The 17244-nt window shown below is 53.6% G+C and overlaps 1 protein-coding gene across 2 annotated transcripts in view; it reads right to left on the reverse strand.

The window, feature by feature from the left end:
• CD82 (CD82 molecule) overlaps positions 1-16980 on the reverse strand; it is a 50516-nt gene extending 33536 nt beyond the window's left edge. Inside the window, exons 1-2 of one of the 2 annotated variants that reach the window (XM_031459753.2) lie at positions 16742-16980; positions 16076-16140 (exon numbers count right to left, since the gene is read on the reverse strand). The gene's annotated coding sequence lies outside the window, so the exon portion shown is untranslated. The remainder of the gene's footprint in view (positions 1-16075; positions 16141-16741) is intronic. The other variant, XM_031459752.2, reaches the window with a different exon arrangement.
• Between the last annotated feature and the right edge of the window lie 264 nt (positions 16981-17244).

The following is a 17244-nucleotide window of genomic DNA, read 5'->3' on the forward strand; positions in this document are numbered from 1 at the left end:
GGAGTCAGTTACCTTCTGAGGACCCCTCCCCAGCCCCATGGTGAGAGGAAAAATAATGAACCAGGTCATAATGTGGACTTTGAATTGAGAGAGACCTCAATTCCAATCCCATTTCACAGAACTGTGTGATCTCTGGCAAGCTGCCTACCCCCCTGAGCCTCAGTGTCCTTATCTGTGAAATGGGGATATCAAGCCTTGTCCAGGAAGGTGGCAGAATCAGCTTGTCAAAACTTAGGGAGCAAGCATGACAGGCAGGAGTCTCTGGGAGGAGGTCTTGTTAGGAAAAGAGTTCCCTCCTTACATGGCAAGAGGGTATGCATAGATTGTCCCTTGAGATGTGGGACACAAACTGCCCCAGGAAGGTTACTGTCACCCACGAACTTGAAACATGTCAGGCAGAGGGAGGCCTGATGAAATGAATGTTTATAAAAGCGTCCCCATATGAGCGATGTTTCGCTAATCTTATCTCATTTAATCCCTACCACCCTGCCAGGTGGAGAACGTGGCTCCATCATCCTCCTTTTATAAGGAGGGTTTCTGGGGCTCAGGAAGGGGGTGGTCACACAGAGGACAGTGGTCCAGCTGTACTCTGTGCTCCAGACCACAAAGCATTCTCACGTGGGGTCATGAAAGCCCAGCATCAAAGCGCATGGAATTGGAGCAACCAGGAGCAGGGCCAGGTGTCTGCAGACACAACGAACACATGGGCACTTCGGAACTCTTACCCTACACCAGCCAGCTGTGACAGTGGTGGATGCAGAGGGCCAGGCTGAAGGGGACGTGAGTGAACCCAGGCCTAACCCTCAGAGGCAACCTCAAAGGGGGCAGCACGCTTCTCCCCAGAATGGCTCATGGGTCAGAAGGCCTGAAGGGCTGCCTTCCCAGGGGCTCCCAGTGGCCATCTCTGTTTCATTTCCATCCTGAGCCCATGCAGTTCATTAAACCCCCACTCTGATGGGCCCCGAGCTAGACACAGAAAATGAGGGGAATGAAACCCATCCCCGCCCTCAGGAAGTCCTCAGTCTGAAGGAGAACAGACATATATAAAAATGAGCGGTTACACACCAGGGTCATCACAAAGCCGCACAGTGATCCCACCCAGCCTCCTGCGCTCCCTCTGCGGGACAGGATGGGCTCTTTAGAATATAGCCTCCAGTATTCAATAATAACAGAAGCTAACATTTTTGCAGTTACTATTTGCCAGACTTTGTGCTAAGTGCTTCACACGGCTCAGTTTATCCTTGCAATGACTTTATGAGGTAAGCACTGTTTTTAACCCCATTTTACAGTTGAAGAAACTGAGACTCAGGGTGGTGGAGGGACTTGCCCAAGGTTACACAGATCATAGACCTGGGAATTGAACCCCAACAGCCTGACCCGGAGCCTCTGTGTGTTACTGTCATGCTGCACTGCCTGCAGGACCGAAGTTACAAATAATAGGTAACTAAATAAACTCGCCAAGGCCCAACTGACATTAATTGGGTTTCACAGCCCAGCCTCCAAACCCAACCAATTGAAGACACTCTGGAGAGTCACTAGGCACCAGGGATCAGCTCACACACCCATCTCAGGGCCTGGCCACCTGGGGGCAGGCGTCTAACAAAGGGTTAACCTCTCGGTCAGGGCTGTGGTTCCTAAGGGATGAAGGCTGGGTGCTGAGTGTGGGGAGGCTGGGCACTGGGTGTGGGCCCTTGGCAGGGCGATTAGGGAGAAGTAGGGGGACTCTAATCAGGGACCTCACATGGCAGCAGTCATAGCACACCCTCCTCAGGCACTGGGCCCAGGAAGGAAGACGTGGAGCAGACGAGATGCCACCTCCTCCAAGCAGCCTTCCCAGAGCATTCTCCTGCACAGATGCTCACAGAGCACCAGCTGGCAGCCCTAAATATTTCCGGATGAGTAGTTACGGTGGGTGTGGGACTCATGTGGGTTCAAACCCTGGCTCTGACCACCCCTCACTGCCACTTAGCTTTTCTGAGCCTCAGTTACCTCATTTGTAAAATGGGCTAATCCTTCCTACATCCAGGCTGTAGCACTCAGCACCTTCTCAGGCCTAAGAGCTATTTTGGCTTTAAGGATATTTGACGGAAGAGAGACAGAGACAGAAAGGGAGGCGAGTGAGACACAGTAAAGGCCACGTGCTGCTCGCAAAGGTACCGGGATGCCCTCTCTCATGGGTCCTGGGGGAAAACACAGAGGAGATGGGGGAAGGGAAGAGGGCAGGGGCAGGTCTCTAACGCCAGGAATTTGGAGGTGGAGGGTTGGGGTGGAAGGGGGTCTTCCACCTGAGACCCTGCTAGAGGCCACTCAGCCCAGGGGTAGAAAAGAGCAGGGCAGGGCCTCTAGGGCTCCCCCTCCCCGCCATCCTTCAGTCCCTCCTCCTTACCTGTCCCTTCCCTTCTGTATATGTCCCTCTCTCTGTCAGAGGACTCCTCTGAGCCTTCCCCTCTGCCGGTCTCCCCCTGTTTCTGAGACCAGCACTCAAGTCTCTCCCTCTCCCCACGTCCCGAGGGCCTCTAAGCATCCAGAGTGTCCAAGGCACTCAACCTGGACAAGGCCCTGGGCACATTGTTCCAGGAGGAGCAGTCCAGGGGGACCCGTTTCTATAGTCAACTGCAGGGATCCAGGCCCTCCGAGGCTGTGAAGAAGGGCTGTACCTCCCACAGGGCAGGCAGAGCCCAAGCCCCCAGTTCTCAGAAAAGGGGGGAGGTGGCCATTTAAGCCTGGCCTGACAACCCAGACACCTGGAAGCTGGGGCAGGAAATTGGGCAACAGGAGCTCAGCACAGCCTGTCTGGGCTCCCGGTTCAGGGCTCCCGGGCCTCTTGGGTCCTCTGGGCTGGCTGAGGAGTGGGGCCTGGGTAGACTGGACTCAGCCAGGGTGGTCTCGGGCGTCAGCACCTGCTAGACCCTCCAGAGATGCTCTGGCTTCAGAAGTGCTTGGAGGGTGGGCAGAGGGAGACTGGTGGGGGAGGGAGTATTGGTCGGGAGGGAGGTGAAAAGAGAGGCAGGGAAGAACAGGGAGGGGAGAGAGAGAGGCAGAGGCAGAGATAGGGAAAGACAGAGAATGGCAAGGAGAGAAGGACAGATCACAGGTGGTGGGAACCCCCCCTGCAGCCAGGGCTCCAATCCACAGACCCTCTCTGGTCTCCATGGGAAGCCCCCAGGGAAGCCTAAGGCAAAACCCAACCAGGAGCGCAGGCCTGGCTGGCCCAGGCAGGACCTCACCGTGGGTTCCAGCCCAGCTCTGCCTCCCAGACTACTGCACATGCCCACCCTCACCCTCTACTGTAGCCAAGAGCCTTGCCTCTCCTTATGGCCTCCTGGATGGACCAGCTGCCCTCTAGGTCTTACACACACTGCCCTCCCCCAACCAGCCATCAACCATGGCCCATCCCCTCCCCAGCCCATTCTTCTCAGCCGTGGCCTCCCTCAGATTCTGGGAGTGCCTGGTGGTGCCTGGACAGAACCCCCCCAACACACACACATATCTCGTGGGGATTCCTGAGCAGGCTGGGTCTTTATCACCAGAAAGGGTGCTGAAGCCATTCACAGGCCCCAAGGGAGCTGAGGAGGGAGAGGGACTTGACCACAGCCAACATCACCTAAGCCAGAATGAGCACCCAGGTCCCAGATGGCCCCATGGAATCCCCCCAGCTACAGCCCTCAGGGCCCTGGGGAGGAAAGGCAAAAGCCCAGCCAGTTCCACACTATCTCACTCCTCCTCTGCAAACTTCAGCTTCCTTGTCTCTGCAGTGGGGATGCTCCCTCTGCCAGCCCCTAAAGTGGGATCCTGCCACCCCAATCCTGGAGACAGAGGACTCCGCCGCCTCACCTCTCAACCTACGTCCCGCCCCCAATTCCAGGAGCACACCTGTCAAATTTTAGCCAAGAATTTGAGCACCCACTGAGAGTTAGGGTAACGGGGATGAATAGAGAGGTTATGAGTCCCCACTGCGGACCTTGAAAAGTCTTTTTCACTCTGGGATAACAACAGTCCATTCCTACCTACAGGGAAGTGTGAGCTTTGAGGACTGAAAATGCTCGAGCACAATAAAGGGAAATATGGTGATTATTATCATCGTGAGAAGGTTCCGGGCCACATGGAGTTGGGAGGAGCGGGGTGTACAGACAGACAGAAAGGGAAAGGAAAAGTGCTTGGGGCTACTGGAAGGGGTCTGTGCCCCCAGTGAGCCTCAGGGGCCAGGCCTGGGGTTCCAGTTCTCAGCACAGGGACCTCTGGTAACACCACCTCGATCTCTATCAGGCAGGACTTCGGGCCTGGGCTGGCTCCCCCGGCTGCACAGGAAGAAAGGAGCCCAGAGAGATGGTGACACAGCACACCAGGCCCAGAGGCAAAAGCACACCAGCCTGCTGAGCCTCCCAATGTCGGAGGGAAAGGGGACTGTTTGCGTTGCAGTAGGAAAGCAGGTATGTAAATGGACTGAGTGTGACTGGACTCAACAGGACAGGGCCCTCAGCATTTCGCCTAGATCCCTACCCTCTACTCCTTCAGCTCTCCCAGGAAGCTCCGTGTGATCCTGAGCACGTGGGCCATATGCGTACACCCCTTCCACAGATCGTGAAACTGAGGCTCAGGGAGATACCGAGCCAGGGTCACAAAGTGGAACTGGCAGAGGCTGTCTGGAGCTGATTCTGTCCCTCTGCCAAATCATCCTCCTGTTATCTGCCCAGAACACCCCCTCGCTAGAGCAGATAGAGTTCAGGCCTTAGACCGAGGCTTAAGCAGACACCCATCCCTGCTTGAGGGGTTGGGTGGGTGGAGGGGGAATGAAATCCAAGCTGATTGCAGGCAAGGGGAGGAATGGGCACTTCCTGAGTGCCTCGAACCCACCAGCCATCAGCGGTAGGTGTTTTGCACGCTGCTCCTCACACAAGCTTCACGGTGGTTAGTGAGGAAAGTAGCTTTATTTTTAGAAAGAAGCCAGCGGCCACAGAAGAGAAGTAACCCTCTCAGGGTGGGAAAGTATGAGAGTCACAGGTCTGAGGCTGACCTTTAGGGTCTCAGCTGTCCCCAGCCCACACAGACCCAGCATCCTGAGCCCTGCCGGCCTGGCAGACCCCCAGGGGCTTGGGCCCACAGCAGCCCCCGTCCCTGTTCTCCTTGGTGAGTTAACTAACCATGTCAGCCAGTTCACCTGCTGGACAGAACCCGAGACAGCTGAGTTGGCTTGGCCACAGCACCAAGGCTTCCACAAGGGAAGAAAGTGGCTGGAGCTGGGTCTGGAAGGATGAGAAAGACTCAGATCAGGAGACAAGGGAGGAGGTGAGGGTACAGGCAGAACAACAGGGCAGGGGCACCGAGGCCTGACAGTCTGGAAAATTCTGTACCATGCATTTGGAAGGCAGGCACAGTCCTCAGGGGAACCAGGGGCTGAGATGGAGGGTGACCTGGGCCAGATCCCACCTCCCCCCACCACCAGGAACTTCAAATGCCCTGGCCTGGGAAGGAGCCAGTAATAGGGACAGACAGGACCACCCTATCTTCCCTCCCCAGAGGGAGGATTTCTGGCTAGCCTTTCCTGGAGTCCTGGGCCCCTGGCACCCAAAAGCCACTAGTCCAACTAAGAGTCCCAATGCTGAGCTGAGAAGAAAGAGGAGCCCAGAGTTCTCCCTCCTTACTTAGGATGCAGCTTTTGGTGATGAACCAGGCTCAGGATGGCGAGTGAAGACAACACAGGTTCAAGTCCTGCCTCTAGCCCCTCCTTAGCTGTAGGATGCTGAGCATGTCACTCACAGCCTCTGTCATCTGTGAAGTGGGCTCAGCAATAATACCTTCCTTGTCTGTTTCACAAGGAGGCTTGCAGGACTAAGGTTGAGAGAAAATGTCCACTGCTAAAAGCTATAAAGCATAAGATATCATTATGAGAAATGAGGGCTTGGGGGACCTGTGTGAGTCAGGATCACACAGCCAGGTGGCAGCCAAGCATGATCTGAACTGAGTCTCCTGTTGGCTAGGCCAGGGCCTTCCTCCCACTGCAAGACCCTGAATCCCAGGGGAGCCACGCCCCTTGGGCTGGCCCTCTTTGCGTGAGTGGTGGATGGAGCACAGGTTGTCTTCCCCACATCCCAGCTCCTTTGGTCCAGGATCCATTGCGACTCCAGACCCAGGGGTGCCCGGACATGGAGTTTGGGATTAAAAGCCCAGCTTTGCCCTCCTTCAGCTGTGACCTTGGGCAAGTTATTTCAGCTCTGGGAGCCTCCGTTTCCTTATCTGTAAGTGGGGGCTGATGATAACCTCTCCTGGCGAAGGCACTGGGAAGAGGATGACTTGACATCATGGTTGCACAGTGCCCGGGGCTGGGCCTGGCACACATCAGATGCTCGACAGGTGAGGGTTCTCTTCTCTCCCTCTGCTTTGTCTGCCAGATAGCATGCAGGCTTAACTGGGGAAAGTTTCCAGCCTCCCGGAAAACTGGCCCAGAACAATGACCGGGAACATAAACTTGCTGGAGAACACTAGATCCTGGAAGATCAGGTTACTGAATGGTTAATGGAAGTAAAAAGTAGAGCAAGACCCTGGCTCAGAGACAGTGTAGGGGAACCTGCCATCCCAGCCCCCTCACATGGAGTCCCCTGGGCAGGCACAGTGTTCAGGGAACCTCTGCTCCTGCACCACACCTGCATGGGGGAATCCCAGGGAGCGTGCATGTGTGTGAGGGGATTCAGGAGGAGCAGGGAGAGGTGACAAGGCCAGGAGTCTTGTATTAGTGCTCCTCCCAGCTTTTAGGTCATCCTTGGACATATCAGATCACCTGCCAGAGCCTCAGTCTTCATTTCTGTAAAATGGGGGTGGTGGTAATTGTCTTATTCTTTTGCACTTAACTATCTAACAGCACATACTAGAGAAAGGGTGATGAGGTGGGTGTGGGGAAAGGTGAGTTCAGACCTCACATGAGCCTTTATTAAATAAGGCAAGGCTCCTACTGTGAGCATTCCTAGGAGCTGAAATTCACCACACAGCCTGTCCTGCCCCAATCCACTCCTGCACTGGTTCTCAAAGTGGGGTCCCAGACCAAGAGCAGCAGCATCTCCTGGAGACATGTTAGCAACACACATTCCTGGGCTGCACCCCAGACCAATGGAAACAGAAACTCTTGGGGGTATAAGCTGTGTTTTAACAAATGCTCAGGAGACTCTGATGCATGTCAGAGTTAGAACCATTGCACCACCCCATGAGCCCCCCTCCGACTCCAGAGAAACTTCTTCCCACAGATTCACCTTCCCACTCCCTGGCTCCCAGAAGGCTGCTGGGGAGGAAGGAGCCACCATGGAGAGAGGTCATTAAATAGTAAAGATCCCATGATTAGTTAATGACACTACAGGCTCCCGGAGAGGAGGAGGGTCAAAAGTCAGACTGAAGTTGAAGAGTAAAATCTCCTCCATATCTGTCTGTCTTTCTCTTTCTGTCTGACTCTTAACACACACACACACACACACACACACACACACACACACACACACAGAGGCCCCAAGGTTTTGCCCTCTTCCTTCTGTGAGTTTGCTAACTAACATTGAGAGACAGCGCCTCTCCCCCCAGGGGGTGGAGCTGAATGTGGGAGTACATTCTGGTGGGTATCTGGGAAAGGGCTTCTCCAGGAGAATTTGGCCCCCAGACCTGGAGTTTAAGAACCATCTGACTGGGAAGCCACTTCTAAGAATTTAGTCTGTGGCGATCATTAAAGTGGAGCACAAAACAGACGTATGGACAAGGTGGTCACTATAGCAATGTGGGCACTAATGAAAAATGCAAAACAGCCTCAATGTGCAACAGCAGGGGAACGTTTAAGTGGGTCACGGCAGATCTGTGTGGTGCGGTACTATGGAGCCGGGAAACCCGTCGTGGAAGAATATTGAATAACATGGAAAAACCCTCCGTCCACGCTGTTAACCTAAAAGTGGCAGCACAGGAAGTGGTTCATATGGTATGATCCCAATCGTGTGTGTGTGTGTGTGTGTGTGTGTGTGTGTGTGTGTGTGTGTGTGTGTGTATACACCAGACTGTTCACAGTACTTATCTCTGAGCAGTTATTTCCTCCTTTGCATCTGTTCTTCACCCTCCAACTTTTTCCATGAGACTATTTCTTTAATAATTAGGAGTTTTTTTCTTTTTTTTAAAGGGCCCATTGGTTCAGATGGAGAGGAAAGCTTTTAAAAAGTTGACAGAATGCCTCTTCCCTACATCAGAATCACTGGCCTGGGGGCGGCAGGGGGTACCACAAGGGAGCCTTGGTCCCCCCAGGTGGTGTTCACACTCTGCATGGTCGCCATGTGGTCCCCATGAGCATGATCAGGACCAACAAGTAGGAGTGAGGGTGGGTTTACTCAAATCCTATGCCGCATTCTTTGAGTCACATCTGCCCAGAGATGAAAGGCAGTGAGCTCTCCAAGCCTTGAGGTGTGCAAGCAAAGGCTGAATGTTGTTCATGGGATCAGACTAGGTAGGCAGGTGGATTCAATGAACTATAATGCTGCTCACAAGACCATGATCTTGTGAATCTAGTCACAGGCTCCCAACTTTGTCCTCAACTCTAAGCCAAATGCACCCAGGTCGAGGCTGGGCTCAGACAGTATGATCAAGGAATAAGTCCATAGAGGCCTCAGGCTTTCCTGACCCCTAGATCTGTAAACGACCTTGAAAAGCTCTTTCACTCCAGATCAGGGACTTCCATCTTTGGGGAAGAGGATGCTGTCACTTCCCCAAAGGGATGGCAGGAGCAGCCTTCATTCATCACTATCACCTTTATCATCCTCTGGCTTATATGGGGGGTTCATTCAGTGCTGGGCCCACCATTGAAGCATTTTACCCACAATCATTATCTCATTTAATCTTCACCAAAAGCAGGGAGAGAGGTGCCATTATCATTCTCCATTTCATGGATAAGGAAACCAGGGCTCCAAGAGGCTGAGAAACTTGTCCAAAGATGAGTAGATAGTGGGAGAAAGAGCTGGCCCCTACTGAGGTCTGGGCAACATCAAGGCCTGAGGACTTGGAAGAAGTCTAAGCTAAGCACGACCCCAGTGGTCCCCTACGCAGCCTGCCCAGCATGGATTTCTGATATGCACACGAGAAGCATGGCACCACGCTATACAGTCCTGGTAAAAGGGGAGCCGCCAGACGCTGCCAGAGAGGGTGTGGGGTGGAGAGAAAGGAGACTGGAGGGGCATTGGAGAACTTCTAAAAGACACAGCCTCTGACCCCAGTTATTCCTCTGCTGTGAGTTCACAGAGGCCAGGGGTCAGGGAGGTGGCTTGTCTATGTGACCAACAGTGACCCAGTGCCTTGCCACCCACTCACTTGCAGCGGGACCTCAGACAATCAATCCTCCCCCGCCCCCACTGAGTTTCTATTTTTCTCTCTGCCTGAGGATTTCTCATCATGTCCCACTGCAAACAACATTCTAACATTCCATCTCCTAAGATGGTGAATGGAAGCGTGATTTTTCCAACTTTAGTAGTAGAATTACTCATCGCTATCATTATTGTTAGCAACATCAAATTAACATTTACTGAGTGCCTGAGTACCAGGCATCACTGGAAGTGCCTGAGTACCAGGCATCATTGAGAGTGCCCAGTAGGTATGTGGGGGAACACACATTCCTCTCTCCACCTGTTTCCCTCACGAGGGACCTCAACGGGAAAAATACCTCAGGCCTCCCTCTGCTCCCTTCTTCAGTTCACACCAGGACCCCAGCAGTGGCTCATCTGATTGGTTCATCTGGGAGACGTACTCGGCATGCTCAGCGGGGCCCCGCCTCTCACTGAGCAAGGCTGCCTGCAGGGAGCAGTCTGTCTGGGCTGCTCCCCTGCTTACTACCAGCTCCTGCAGGGAGGCTGGCTCCTGTTCAGCAACGCCTGTGACCGGACGGGTAACTCTGCCAGTTCCAGGGCAGACGGTTAGCAAGTCCTCTGGGCAATGGATCTAAAGCCACATCCTCTGGGCTTCCTTTGGCGCTCCAACTTTGTCAACAGTTCTTTTCACTTGGTTCCAAATTTAGGAGAAGAGGACTTCCCTCTAAAACTTCCACAAGTGTGAGGCTCCTTTAACCCTCACAGCACCCCCTCAGAGTTAGGTATTATTATTACCCCTAGTTTACACGTGAGGAAAGTAAGCCCTTTGGTGTCAAGGATTGTTGAAAAGCTTTCCAAACACCAGGCAGCACTCAGGGTGGGTCCACCATGATGGAAGCTGTATTCATATCTGACTCTAGTCTCCCTGCATAGACACTCCCTCAGTCTTTTGAGGCTCGACAAATTGATACTCACTTCAAATCAACACCCCATCCCCTTTTGAAATAAATATGATTATTAGCAACAATAAAAACCTCGATATGATCCCAAGTTCATATAATACATTTTTGTTTAAATATGTATAGTAAGCTTTTTGATAGCTTTATTGTATAAGTGTATAAAAATAACAGGGGCTCACTGCAGAAGATTCAGAAAACAGGGAAAATAAAATAATAATAATAATAGTAGTAGTAGTAGTAGTAGTAGTAATAATAATAATAATAATAAAGGTCTGTAATCTGATCTAGCTAATCCCATTATTAGGTGTATATTTAAGTGTATTCATCTACTTCTTAGCCTTGTTGAGTGCAGTTGCTGGGGGATGCTCAGCCATTCTGTGTCTGCAGTGCCTCCGTGGCAGTGTGAGGACCTGCCCACCTACTGTGGTCGTCTCAGTGCAGAAGAGGCTAGGCACCCGGTAGTCCTTTCCCTGAACAAAACCCTGCAATTCTCCACTGTGATACTACACATATGTCTCTTACCAAAGTCAAGTGCAGCAAATGCAGGATAATAGAGTTCTGCAGCTCAGGAAGGGCTTTAACTTGCCCAAGGTCACATGGCAAGTAAAGAATGAGCTGGGATCAGAACCCAGGTCTTTGGATTCCCAGACTCAAGCTGTTCACCAAGCTTTCCTGCCCCCAAAGACGTAAATCCTGCTTCCTATTAATAACAGCAACACCACCCCAAAGAGCTGGTACATATAAAGCACTTACTACGTGCCAGGCACATGTCATAAATGCTTCACAGACATTAATTCGAATCATTCTCAAACAACCCTATGAGGTATGTACTAGTACCATCTCCATGTTAGAAGCTGAAACTGATGTGCAGAGGGCTTAAGACACTCGCCAGGGTCACACCGAGCAGGTGAATAGCAGAGGTAGAAATGATCATCCTCAGGCAGTTTGATGCCACAGTCCATGACATTGCCTATGGTTCCTTCCCTACTGTCCTGGGGCAAGGCCAGCTGGACCCCAGGCAGGCTTCCGCAGCATTTGCTGCCTGAAGAGTAAGAAAAATAGCCTGGAGGGGTCACCCTCGTGGACCAGGTCACTCTGCAACTTCACAGCAGAGCCAGGAGTTGAACCCAGGCTTCCTAACACCCAGGCTCCAGCACTTTGTCCACTTTCTGCATGGGTCCTATAAGCCTAGCTCCAGAGTTCTCAGCAACTCCCATCCCAGATCACCCAACACAGCAGGGAAGGTCAGGAGTGGGGCCCAAAGAAGGGGCAGAAGTCCCCACTGCCGACAAAGAAGCCAGAGGGGAGAGTGGAGGTACCTCCCAGAGCTGCCCACCTGGTGATCGCCAGGGGTACTGTTAGGGGTGGGCCTCCTAGAGGGCATCTTCCCACCCCCCAGCCTAAGCCCACGTCTCACAGGGCAGGAGCACCTTCCGCAAATAACTGCTGACTTGAAGGTGCCTTTGCTGGCTGAGTCAGGGCTCACTAAGGGCCAGAGAGGCCCCTCCCCAAGCTGGGGCTGGAGGAAGTCGGGTTCTTCCCCTCTCAGGAGGGGAAAGGCCAGGTCTCACAGGGGAAGTCAAAGCCTGGACTGAAGCCATCCCAGGCCAGCCAGACCATTCCCACTTCCCTGGACCCCAGTTCCAGGCATGAGCAGGTAGGCCTGAAGGGCAATGTGAGGGCATCCAGCCCCTGCTTCCTGGCTCTGCTTTTGTCACGAAGTCATTGACGATCTGGCTCCAAGCTGGGTCCTACTGGGCCACCCTGAGGAGAATCACTTATTCATTCAACCATCATTTCCTGAACACCTGCTGTGGGCCAGGGCTTGTGCCAGGAGTCAGGATACAGAGATGGACAGAGCAGTCCTTGGCTGGCAGGATTCAGAGAGACACTCCATATGCCACAAACAGCAGCAAAGAGGCAAGTGCTCAGTGTAGACAGCACAGAGGAAAGAGAGGAAGGGAAAGGAGGGGGTTTGGAGAAAGTCTGCCTTTGACATACAGACCAACTTCCCCTCAGGAAGCTTAGAGTCACCCTGGGGAGACCCAGCCACCCCCAGGAAGAGGACCACATGGGCGGAAATGACTAGTGTCTTGGGGCATATGCACACTTATGCTGAAGAGGCACAGAGGGCCCAGACAGAAGGTTCCTGGAGGCCTGAGCAGCAGCCTCGTAACAAGCCTTGAAAGACTGGCTAGATGCAGAAAATAATATTCATGGCAGCAGCTCTCATTTACGGATGGTTCACCATGCGTAGATATAAAATTGCTAAGTAAGTGCTTCACATGCACTTTTTTGTTTTAACCTCATGGGACCATGTCACTGTATGAAGTAGTTACCATTATTATCCCCAATTTACAGATTCTGAAACTGAGGCTCAGAAAGGGGCACATAGCTGAGAATAGTCAGGGGCAAGATTTCTGCTCCAAGTCCAACTCTTGACCCCATACTGCACCATTTCCCTAATCTGCGGACAGGCCGAGGGTAGATGAAGGTGCTTCAGGTAGGGGATAGGCAAGGTTAGGAGGAGGAAACAATTATTGTATGTTTGAGAGGAGTCGCCTAGTTCCAGGGTCTCTGTATTGAGACCTTGTGGGGTATGTGTGTGTGTGTGTGTATTTATATGTGCCCTGCTTTATAAATGACAGATCCCAGGTTACAGAACCCCCTGAGAGCCAAGTACAGAATAGGCCATTAGCAGAGCAGGGAAAGAAAGCCCAGAGAGGAGACAGAATTTATGAAAGGTCACACAGCCTATAAACAGAAGAGCTGAAACTAAATCTAAGAACCAGAATATCGGCCTCTTCCCTCCTCTCAGCTGCTTCTCCAAGTCAGCACAGAGTGAATCAGCTGCTGACAGGAAAACCACGGTGTAGGGGGAACCCCAGGGGTGAGTCAGGAACCAGCCAGCCCCCAGACACCAGCTGGGCCCATCACAGAGGCCCTGGGCCTGTGGTTGGCCTCCTCGCAGGCAGCATCACAGGGCGAGGGGAAGAGGGAAGCAGGCATAGCATGCTGCTCAGCCCATGTTTACCTCTGGGCTTCCCTCCTGCTCCCCAGACCCAGGCTTAGAGGAGGGAAGCGGGTGGGCAGGGCAGTTCCTGCTGAGATTAAACCGGCGCCCCGACTCCTGGCCCCGGCCTGTCCCACAGAGGGGCCCAGGCTCGTCCCTCTTGCCCGCCTCTCACAGAGCCAACTCCTGACTGGTGAAATCATAGCTGCCCCTTGAGCTTCCCATGGGGTGGAGGAAGTGGGTTTAAAGGTGTGGAGTAGGGGGTTAAGGCCAAGCCAAAACCAGGGGGTGCCAGCTGGCCCCAGATGCTCCAAATTGAAAGGGATGCTCAGGGCTTGGGGTCACTCAGCCTTGTGCCAGGAAGGGGCTGTCTGGTCCTCAAGGGGTAGCAGGGGCTGGGTCCCCAGGGTTGGTAGGAATTGGGGGAGAGGAGCTTCCAGGCAATGGTTCAAAAGTCTGAAGTCTCAAGAGAGAGGGGACTGCCCCACATTGTAGAAACTTCAGAGGAGCCCGGGAGGAGCCAAAAATCCGCCCGTACCATGTGGGAAATTTGTGCCCCTACTGGTTAACCTCTTATCCTGGCCCTCCTTGGGCTGGGACTAGGAGGGGAGAGCTCCAAGTCCTTCTTCCCAGCAACCCTGCTCTCCAATCCCACCCCTCTCCCAGGCCCTCGACTGGCTCAGGTTCCCTCCATTTGGCCCAGATGTCTCCCTGTCCTGGGTAAAAACAGAGCCTTCTGGGCGGCTCCCTCGCTATCACTGTGTAGCACTCATCACCCTCCCCAGCGCCCACATCCACCCAATCCAGCCATCTTCCTGAGCACCTGCTATGCACCAGGGTCTAGGCTGGGTGAGGGATAGGAAGAAACACGGGGCACACATTGGGACACTTGCTACACTGCCCTTCCAACAGTGCCTTTCCTATCCCCCAGCTGTAGACAATCCCAAAGCCCCCGAGAGCCTTCTGTCCCCATCACCACAGCCATCGGTTCCTTATCCCTTGCTCACTGGGTCCTGCACCCCAGTGCATCTAGCAGACTGTCCTTCTTAAAGTGGCACTCTGATTATGTCACCCCCCTGCTCAAAAACCTTTGGTGGCCCTCACTTTCTTCAGATCCAATCCAAACATCTCACCTTGGCGTTCAAGGTCCTCCACAAGTTGATCCAACCTACCATTCCCCCTTCACATCCCTGCACAGTCCCAACTCTTCAGCCAGACTGATCATTCTAGCAGTTTCTTAAAAATTCCCTGAACATGCTGACCACCTTGTCTTCCCCTAGGCATCTTCCTCTGACTAAAACGCTATCTTTGCTGTGGCTGCTGAAACCCTCCCAATCCTTCAGGTCCACCCAAAACTCCACCTCCTGCATGAAGCTTTCTTGAAGATTCCTCTGACCCTTTCTTCATTTATCTCCTATAAATGTCGCTGCCCCCCCCAAGTCCTTTACCACATGGTAAGCAACTAAGAATGGGGTCAGTACGTCATCATCCATCATTAATCATGTGGGGAGGAGGGGTGGTGGGAGGACTTTCTACTAGATGTTTACTAAGCACTGTTTGAAATGAGCATCTCCTCCCTGCACAGGCAACACGTACTGACCTCTCTCTCTCACCACCAGACCAAACTCTAATCTTAAGCCACTCAAACACTTGAAGAGGGGAGTCGGTGGCCCCGAGCTGATCCAAGTCCAACCAGGACTTGAGATCCCAGGCAGAAAGTCCTGTTCAAGTCTCACCAACTCCAGGAAGCCCCTTTACCCCCAACCCTGGTTTCTCCAGAGTCTCACTTCTCCTGAGCACCGCCTCTTCCACACATACACACACTGTCTCCTCCACACAGTACAACCTCCAATCAGACCCTGTCCGTTAGTACTTTCCAGCAGGTTCCAAAGTGTAGGGCTCATCTCCCCAGGAGATACAGGGAGCCAGTTGTCTTCGGTGCCCAACCCTGATCAAACAGATAGCAGGTATCCACACTGCCCCTCACTTCTACCCCAAGCCAAGCATGCAATGCAAGAGCTGGATTCTGGCCACCAGGCCAGTACAAACCCATGAAATCTATCTGGACTTGAGCCCTGGCCATGAGTTATCCTCTCCAGCAGGGGCATAGTAGGGATGGGAGCCTCACATTTAGCAACTCAAAATGAGGGCAAAAACCAGGACTGGCTAGTTGACGTCTGTAAACCTTAGCTCCATCTAATATACAGTGCTAAGTAAATATTTTGGGGGTTATTTGACTGGACATCTAACAGCTATAAGCAATATTACCAAAAATTCAGTTACTCTTTGGTCCAGATGATACACTCTTCAACCCCAAAATGGACAAAATGATACTGGTGGCAGGTGGCAAGTTTTGGCTCTCACAAGTTTAGGAGGAGCTGCAGCCAGCCTCTGGCCCTCCAAAAACAGTCTCATTCCCAGGCAGGAAGCCAGCCCATCACCTGCCTATCCACATCAGAGCAGCTGTCACACAGTGAAGTCTCACTGGTTCTTGGCGCCCTGCTAAGCACTATATACACATTATTCTATTGTCCTCACTACTACCATTGAGTACTGTCACTACCCCCATTTTACAGATGAGGAAACTGAAGCTTGAAGGGGGAGTGGAATCAGAATCAATTTGGTCCCAAGTCCTTGACCACTGAACTAGGCTGCCCAGTTACCATGGCCCTGGCACAGGGCACCTGCTACCACAACGGACAGCACCTGGACATGCAACAAGAACTCCAGGCACTGGGCTTAACTCTGGGCCCAATGGTTTGGCGGGGTTTTCCCTTTTCTTCCCCACTCACCTGGATAAGAACTTGTCCGCTAGTTTCTGCCAGGGGCCTCCCAAGCCAGCTCACCTGGAAAAGCCCTGAGAAGGGGACAAATGCCCGGCTGAGTTTCCCACCCCAAGTCATACTAGGCTCTCAGAGTTGGGGCAGGAGGAGGCTGAAATCTCCCTGACTTGGGTCCCCCACTCCGCCCCTGCTTCCCCAGGCCTATGGATTCAAGCCCCATCTGAGAAACTAGTGTGACCTTTAAAGCAATTCGCTTCATGCTCGCAAAGTTGGCTTTGCTCACTGCCACTCTGCAGGGAGGCAAACTAGTCTGGGCGGAGCGATCTGAATACCTGCGGCTGAAGTGCAGTCTGCTCTCAGCTGCCAGCCTCACCTTCCGGGATTTCAGCGAGAAAGGGCAACGGGACCATGGAGTTCACCCGGTTCACCCCCTTCCTCCTACTGGAACCCGAGAGGTCCTGAACCGGGTGGGAGGACGGGTCCAGGGTCACACATGACGGAGCCGGAGAATTGGGGATCAGGACTCAGGAACTTAAGCTCCTTCTCACCCACCAGCTGCCTTCGTGGCCCGACCTCACTTGTTCCGAGAAAGCTGCCTAAGCGGTCTCTGAAAGTGGGGGTGAAAACTAACTTTGCCCGTGGTTGTCCGGCAGGCCTCCCCCCGCCCCTTCTCACCTGCTGGCTCTGCTTTTTGCTTGGCGCTACAAGCCCGGCGTCGCCCGCTCGCGCCCCAGTCAGCGTCCGACTGCGCAACCCTGGGTTCAGTCACTCGATGGTCCCCCTCCCGGCGGTCCTCGGGGAACGCAACGGCCGGGGCCAGGCCCCGCCCCCTCCAGAGGCCCCGCCTTGGACACGCCCCTCGGCCGCCAGACTTGGGCCTCCAGCACCGCCCCCAGGTCCTGCAGGAATGTTGCCTGGCTCCCGACCCGACCAGGCTCCTCCCGCTACTGCCTCCCTTTTCTAACCCTCCAGCCCCGCCCCGGGTCCGGCGGAGGGGTGGGGCTCCGCCCCTCGCTCGGCCCCGCTACAGCCTCCCCAACAGAACCGGGCCTGCCCCGCCCCCACGTCACGCGGGAGGATGAGGCCAGTCCCTGGGCCCGCCTCCTCGGCCGGGTCCTCTGTGCCCCTCCAGACCCCGGCTCTGCCCGGACGCAGCCTGGTTCCCTATCTGGCTGGGT

The sequence above is a fragment of the Camelus dromedarius genome, chromosome 12, assembly GCF_036321535.1.
Source record: "Camelus dromedarius isolate mCamDro1 chromosome 12, mCamDro1.pat, whole genome shotgun sequence".
In the NCBI taxonomy this organism is placed as follows: Eukaryota; Metazoa; Chordata; class Mammalia; order Artiodactyla; family Camelidae; genus Camelus; species Camelus dromedarius.